Source organism: Melopsittacus undulatus, unplaced genomic scaffold, assembly GCF_012275295.1.
Source record: "Melopsittacus undulatus isolate bMelUnd1 unplaced genomic scaffold, bMelUnd1.mat.Z mat_scaffold_506_arrow_ctg1, whole genome shotgun sequence".
NCBI lineage: Eukaryota > Metazoa > Chordata > Aves > Psittaciformes > Psittaculidae > Melopsittacus > Melopsittacus undulatus.
Window position 1 is genome coordinate 32501 of NW_022994378.1, and position 7500 is coordinate 40000.

Here is a 7500-nt window from a genome sequence, read left to right on the forward strand (position 1 = left end):
AGGAGCCGGCGCGGCCGGCGGCCGCGGCGGAGGGGGACGCCCCCCTTGGCCGCCCGCGGTCGTCCCTTTTCAGCGCCTTTCTTGCCCGTTCTCTCGCGGCTCGGCCGCCCCACCGCCCGAGCGCTGCTCGCGGCCGGCACCCGCGGGCACACGGACCGAGGCCAGCACCGGCAACACCTCGCGTGGTTTAGGACACCTGAGGGCTCGCGGGGCCACGCGGCCGTCACACAGCCCGGTTCGGTACCGAGTCCCTGGGCAACTTCCCCCGCGCCCGCCGTCGAGCACAGCGAGAGCGGGAAGGACGCCGGCGGCCGACGCGGTGAGGCACGCACCTCGAACCCGCCGACGCGGCCGCGGCTCCTCGCTCGCTCGCTCGCGGTGACGGTGGGGAGAAGAAGGAGAACGACACCTCGCAGGCAACGGGAAGCGAGCTGGAAAGGAGACCGCCCAGCCTGAACACCGGACACCGCCCGCGGCCCGTCCGAGGACGAGGAGCGCAGACGAGCCCGGCCCGCCGGGGGCCCTCTCCGACGCGACCCGAAAGGCCTCATCGATCGGTCGGGGAAGGGGGGAAGAGAGGAAAAGACGAGAGAGAAAACAAAGTAGCAAAAGTAAAGGGGGCTCCCACGGCAGCCCAAAACGGTGGGGTGCTTCCCTGAGACACGCACACACACCACGCGCCACACCAGGGCAGCCCGAGCCCACCCCGTGGGGACTGCTTTTTAGTCGGGGCCGGGTGCCGAAGAAGGCCGAGGGAGAGCTCCCGCGAGCCCGACTCCTTTCTTTCCCTCCGGCCAGCCACCGTCCTTCTTTCGCTTTTCCCCGCTTGGCGGGCTCCAGCTTTAACGCCGGTAAAAAGAACGGCGAGAGAGGGTAAACGGAAAGGTAAAAGGAATGGAGACGAAGGAGGGAGAGGGAGACAGAAAATGAGGTGCCGCCACCTCGGCCAAGCCACCGGGGCCCCTAAGGCAAGCGCGGCAAAGCGGCGAGCCGGACCCGGGCTTGCTTAAATTTCTGCGCCGGGACGTGCGCACGTAACCGGCGGGGCTCGGGGCTCGCCGCCGCCGCCACCCTGCCCATCATCGGAGCCCTCTTCCGCAAATCTCACCGAGAACCGGGCGGGGAAGATAATTCGGACCTGGGATCGAGTTCCCGCCGCCACGGTCTTCCAGCGTTCGAGTGCCGGCCTCCGCCGCCGGTCTGTCGTCTCTCGCTCTCGCCCTCGCCCCGCGGGAGAGCCGAACGAACGAGCCGAAACCCTCGGGAAGCGTCGCCACGGCTGCCCAGTGCCCCCTCGCTATCGACGGCAGAGCCGCGGGGGTGACAGCCGCTCGCTAGCGCCGCTTCGGAGACGAGCCACTACTCGCTCCTATAATACGGACAGATAAGTCTCCTCCCGCGGCAGCTAGCAAGACCGGCCGCTAGGCTCAGCGAGGTGGCGCAGCAGCGCAGCCGACAGTTACGATGAGGCAACTGGAGGCAGCGAAAAACAGCGACCCCTTCGGACTCCCGCGGAAGAGGAGCGGCCGACACGTCTACCTCGGCACCTCGGGAGCGCGGCCACGTCTACCTCGGCACCTCGGGAGCGCGGCTAAGTCCGGCGCGAGCCGGAGCTCCCCCTAGCGGCGGCGCGAGCGGAACCGTTCCCTGGAAATGCGGCAGAGTCCCCGCGGAGCCCGGTAGACCTGACGGAAAACTACGCCCCCCCCACCAGCGCTCGGCCGCAGGCAGCCGGCAGGTCTACCTCGGCACCGCGGGAGCGCGGCTAAGTCCGGCGCGAGCCGGAGCTCCCCCTAGCGGCGGCGCGAGCGGAACCGTTCCCTGGAAATGCGGCAGAGTCCCCGCGGAGCCCGGTAGACCTGACGGAAAACTACGCCCCCCCCCACCAGCGCTCGGCCGCAGGCAGCCGGCAGGTCCACCCGGAGGCACGGGCGGAAAGCGGGAAAGATGGCGGCCGAGTCCCCGGCCACCAGGCCTGCCTGGCGTTCCCCCGCGGAGGAGCGAGGGTCTCCCGAGCAGCGGCAGCGGCAGGCGAGCGCCGCAGCAACCCCTCTGCTGCCCGCCCGCTCCCCGCCCGCCCGCCGGGATGCTCGCAAGCTCGAGCGGCGCTGCCGGGCACTCACCAGCCTTTTCTCGCTCGCTCGCTCGCTCGGTAGATAGGTAGGGTCTCTTTCGGGCGGGTATTTCTCGGTCCCTTCTCGCCGGACAGATGCCAGGCAAGCGGGCAGGGCTGCAGAGAGACGGCCGCGCCCAGGAGCAGGGGCTGGGGCACGCTGCCGGCAGGCACCCAGGGGAGACGCGCGAGCCGCAGAGAGGATCTGTCAGGAGGACCGCCTCGGTGCCCCTGCGTAGGTAAGGAGGACGCGCCGCAGAGCGGGGCTCCCCTCCGCACCGTGCGAGGGACGGGGCGAGCCGGGTCCCTCGTCCCGGGCGGGGCCGGCCGGCTGGCTGCAGGGCGCGAACGCGGCCGTGCAGCCGGCCCCGGCTGCCCGGCGCCGTCCTCGCCGGCAGGGTCCCCGCAGCCCAGGGGCCGCTCGCAGGGGCAGGGACTCCGCCGCCTGCCAGGCGGGGCCAGCGCTCAGCCCGCCCGGGAGCTCCCCGAGGTGCTCGGGGGAGCCGGGCGGGGGAAACGACAACAACCCCCGGCAGGGAAGGAAAAGCGATCTTGGCTCTACGAGCGCTCTATGGGGGGGAGCAGCGCCGGACTCCGAGCAGGAGCTCCTGGCAGGGACAGCTCCGAGAAACAGAGACACGGGTAGGGAGCGCGGGGGGGGGGGGAAGTGAAACCCAGCCCTGAGGTGGGGGGGGGGGGGGGCTGCGCTCGGGCATCCTTTTCCCCAGCCACCGTTCTTCCGCTTCCCTGCTTTGCGGGCTCCGGCTTTAACTCCGGAGAGAGAATGACGAGAGAACGGGAGTGGGAAAGCACAGCGAAGCGGAGGAAAAAAGGGGGGGGGGGGTGGGGGGGGTGGGGGGGGGGTGTGTGTTTGTGCGTGCGCGTGAACATTATGAGGTGCCGCCACCTCGTCCCCAGCACCGGGGCCCCAGGAAAGCCCGGGCGACAGCCAGATGCTGCTGAGGCATCTCCGTGCAGGGACGTACCTACCGGGACAGAAAAGCGGTCGGTAAGAAAAACCGTTTGTGCTCCAGCAAATGCTCAGATTACCGCAGGGGCGACGGCAGGGAGGGCTGAAGATCGCGTTCCCCTTGCAAGCTTCTAAGCAGAGACAGACCGAAAGACACTAGCCGCCGCACCTGTGGGTCTGCAGGAGCCGCTGCGCCCCCCCCCCCCCCCCACCCCCTCCCGCTTCCCTCCCGACATGGCCGGCCGGCCGCCGGGAGGCTCGCCGGCAGACGCCAGGTCTACCCGAAGGCACGGGCGGAAAGGGGGGGAAGACGGCGGCCGCTCCCGGGCCACCAGGTCTACCTGGCGTCCCCCCGCGGAGGAGCGGAGAGCCCCCGAGCAGCGGTAGGGGGAGGCGAGCGCCGTAGCAACGCCCCGGCAGGGGAGGAAAAGTGTTCTTGGCTCTACGAGCGCTCTATGGGGGGGAGCAGCGCCGGACTCCGAGCAGGAGCTCCTGGCAGGGACAGCTCCGAGAAACAGACACGGGTAGGGAGCGCGGGGGGGGGGTGGGTGGGTGGGTGGGGGGGGGGGTAAGTGAAGCGCAGCCCTGAGGTCTGGGGGGTGCGTTCGGGCATCCTTTTCCCCAGCCACCTCCCACTGGGCACAAGCCCGGTGCCTCCTTCTCCACCCATCCTCTCCTCCTACAGCTGCCGTGGCAGCAGCGCATCTCCCGACAGCTTCTCCTCCCTTCACAGCACGCACCCACAACGCGTTTCCAGCCGCACTCAAACGGGATCGCAAAGTCAAAGAACGCGTAGCCGGATGTGCGGGGCAGCCACGGGAGACGCAGCCTCCCGACGGAGGGGTCTCCTCTGCACTGGTTGCTGCAGGGATCCGGCTCCTTCAATAGCCCACGCTCAACGAGGGGGCCCCGTTTGTCACAACGGGCAAATCCACGGCGACCGCCACGGCTTTGTGACGGCGGCAGCACCGCGCCCCCGGCCGCTGGCCGCTCGGGGGTGCTCCGGGAGTCACTGCGAGGGGGGGGGGGGACGGGACGGGACGACGACCAGGCTCTGCCCAGCCGGCTCGGGGAGGTCCCTCACGGGCTGCTCTTCCTCACTACCTGTGGTGCGCAGGTGCAGCGTGCGGGGGGTCGCAGCTCAACGCGGGCAACGGAACGGGGCGTCACGGCCACCTGCGACAAGCGCAGAGCGACCGACATCGGCACGGCAGAGAACCGTGGAATCCCAGACCGGGTTGAGCCGGAAGGGGCCTTAAAGCGCATCCAGATCTACCCCTGCCACGGGCAGGGACACATTCCGCTACAGCAGCTTGCTCGGAGCCCCCGTGTCTCTGTGCACTCCCAGAGCATCCTGGGGATACCCCTAGAGAATCCCAGAGAACGCCTCGGGCACCTGCGGAGCACCCCACGGACTCAGTCAGAGGTCACGCGTCACGATGACCTCGGGGACACGGGGACCACGGGGGTTCCTGTTTGTGGAACACTCCGTGTTCAGGGGTGTGAGGCCACGGAACCCCACGGAACCCCTCAGCAGAAGCTCTAGGAGACGACAGCTGCCCCACGGAACACAAGCTACCGGTGCAGGAGGCAAGAGCAGGTCCTCTGGTGGTTCCCATCTCGGTGTCTCGCAGCCGGTGACGCCCGTGGACACAGGAGCGTGGAACGAGGTGGGTGGCGATTGCGATCCCGGGGTGCTTTAGGAGTTGCCAAGAGCACCTCAGGTGACTTCCCCAGTGTGGCCGCTTTGCAGTGGGTGTGCAGTTGTGCTGCTGAGGCGGCAGCGGAGCTGCGGCCGCTGAGGGGAGCTCCTGGGATCTGGGCTCATTGCTTGTGGGGAGAAGAAGGGGCTGTGGGGATGGGACAGGGGGGAAGGGCTTTAATGTGACAGAGAGGGGAGACTGAGAAGAGATCTCAGGAAGACGTTTTTCCCCGTGAGGGTGGTGGGACACTGGCACAGGGTGCCCAGAGAAGCTGTGGCTGCCCCATCCCTGGCAGTGTTCAAGATACAGCTCAGAATTCCCTGCCTGTTTCCTTGGGACATGGTTGATTTGCTTTGGAGATAAATCTGCCTCTACAGATCTAACACCAAAAGGAACTGTTCACCTTCCGGTGCACTAGACACACAGATCACTTGCTGTGTCATGTGCACTTCACACAGAATCGCAGAATCACAGAATCCCGAGGGTTGGAAGGGACCTCGAAAGATCATCCAGTCCAACCCCCCTCAAGAGCAGGGTAACCCAGAGTACATCACATAGGAACATGTCCAGGCGGGCCTTGAATATCTCCAATGTAGGAGGCTCCACAACCCCCCTGGGCAACCTGTTCCAGTGCTCTGTCACTCTCACAGTAAAGAAAACCCCTGGTTCACCAGTGCCTCAGCAAAAAGGATCATAGAATCATAGAATCAACCAGGTCAGAAAAGAACTTTAAGCTCATCCAGTGCAGGCCTTATCTATCTCAGCACTGTCGAGGCCACCGCTAACCCATGGCACTGAGGGTGTGTGAACACTTCTGGGGTGGTGACTCCATCACTGCCCTGGGCAGCCTCCTCCAACGCCTGAGCACCCTCTGGGGCAGGAATTGTTCCTCAGCTCCACCTAAACCTGCCCTGGTGCAGCTCGAGGCCGTTTCCTCTCGTCCCATCCCTTGTTCCTTGGGAGCAGAGCCCAGCCCCTCCCGGCTCCATCCTCCTGTCAGGCACTTGGAGGGAGCCATCAGGTCCCCCCTGAGCCTTCTCTTCTCCATCTGAACCCCCCAGCTCCCTCAGCCCTTCCCCATCTCTCTCTTGTGCTCCAGGCCCTGCACCAGCTCCATTGCCCTTCTCTGGCCCCACTCCAGCCCCTCAAGGTCTCTCTTGCAGTGAGGGACCCAGAGCTGAACACAGGATTCGAGGTGCGGCCTCCCCAGTGCCCGGCGCAGGGGCACAATCCCTGCCCTGGCCCTGCTGCCGCACTGGTGCTGATCCAGCCCACGATGCTGGAGGCTTCCTGGCTGCCTGGGCACGAGCTGCTCACGTTCAGCTCCATCAATCGGCACCTCCAGCTCCTTTCCCATGAGCAGTTTCCAGCTGCTCTTCCCCAGGCCTGCAGTATTGCAGGGGGTTGTTGTGGCCCAAGTGCAGGACCCGGCACTTTGCCTTCCTGAACCTCATCCCATTGGCCCCAGCCCATGGCTCCAGCCTGTCCGGATCCCTCTGCAGAGCTTCCTTCCTTCCAACAAATCAATGCTGCCACCCGAGCTGGTGTCATCTGCACATTTACACGTCCCATTATGGAACGGTACGGACCAGTTTGCACCGGTACAAACCAATGTAGGCCTCTGTGGTCTCAGATACTGCTGGGGTTTCAATATCCCAGTGCTCCCAGTCTCTGCTCCAGGTCTTCCCACTTGCAAGCATGCTCAACTCCCAATCCCTCTCAGTGCTCCCACTACCTGCTGCAGGTGCTCCCACTCCCTTTCAGTCCTTCCCAGTCCCTCCCAGTGCTCCCAGGCAACTTGGCTCTCCGAGCGCTGAGGGGGGGGAGCAGCGCCGGACACCGAGCAGGAGCTCCTGGCAGGGACAGCTCCGAGAAACAGGGACACGGGTAGGGAGCGCGGGTGGGGGGGGAAGTGAAGCGCAGCCCTGAGGTGGGGGGGGGGGGGGGGGGGGGGGGGGGTTGGGGGGGTGGGGTGCGGTGCGTACGCGTGAACATTATGAGGTGCCGCCACCTCGTCCCCAGCACCGGGGCCCCAGGCAAGCCTAGGCGAGAGCCAGGCCCTGCTGAGGCATCTCCGCGCAGGGACGTACCTGCCGGGACAGAAAAGCGGTCGGTAAGAAAAACCGTTTGTGCTCCAGTAAATGCACAGATTACGGTACTGCAGGGGCGTCGGCAGGGAAGGTTGAAGGTCGCATTCGCCTTCCACATTCGCCCTCGGGCCCCGGCCCTGGCCCCCGGCCCCCCCCCCCCCCCCCCCCACCCCCACCCCCATGCCCGGGCCGCTGGGCGGAGGGGGCAGGGTTCGGCAGCCTGACGCTCTGCGCCTGCGCGCTCGCCCCCCTCCCGTTCCCCCCCCCCCCCCCCCCGCCCCGGCTCGGCAAGCGGGTTCCCGCCAAGCGAGGTAAACAGCGGCTGCTCCCAGCGGGCGGGCAGTCCCGCGCTCACTTTGCAGGGGCACGGCAGGCAGGTAGGCAGCCGGGAAGGAAGGAGACGGTGGTCGGGGAGCAGGTGGGGAGCCTGGCGCAGGCGGAGGCGGGCCGGGGATGGCGGGCTGGGGGGGGGGGGGTGTGTGTGTTGTGTGTGCTCGCGTGTGTTGTTTGTTTTTTTGTTTTTTTTTTCTTTCCCGTTCGGGTTCTCTGTGCGGTTCGTTTGGGGTTTCTCGGTTCGTGTTTTCTTTTCGCTTTTCTCTTCTCTCCTCTCCTTCTTGTTTGGCC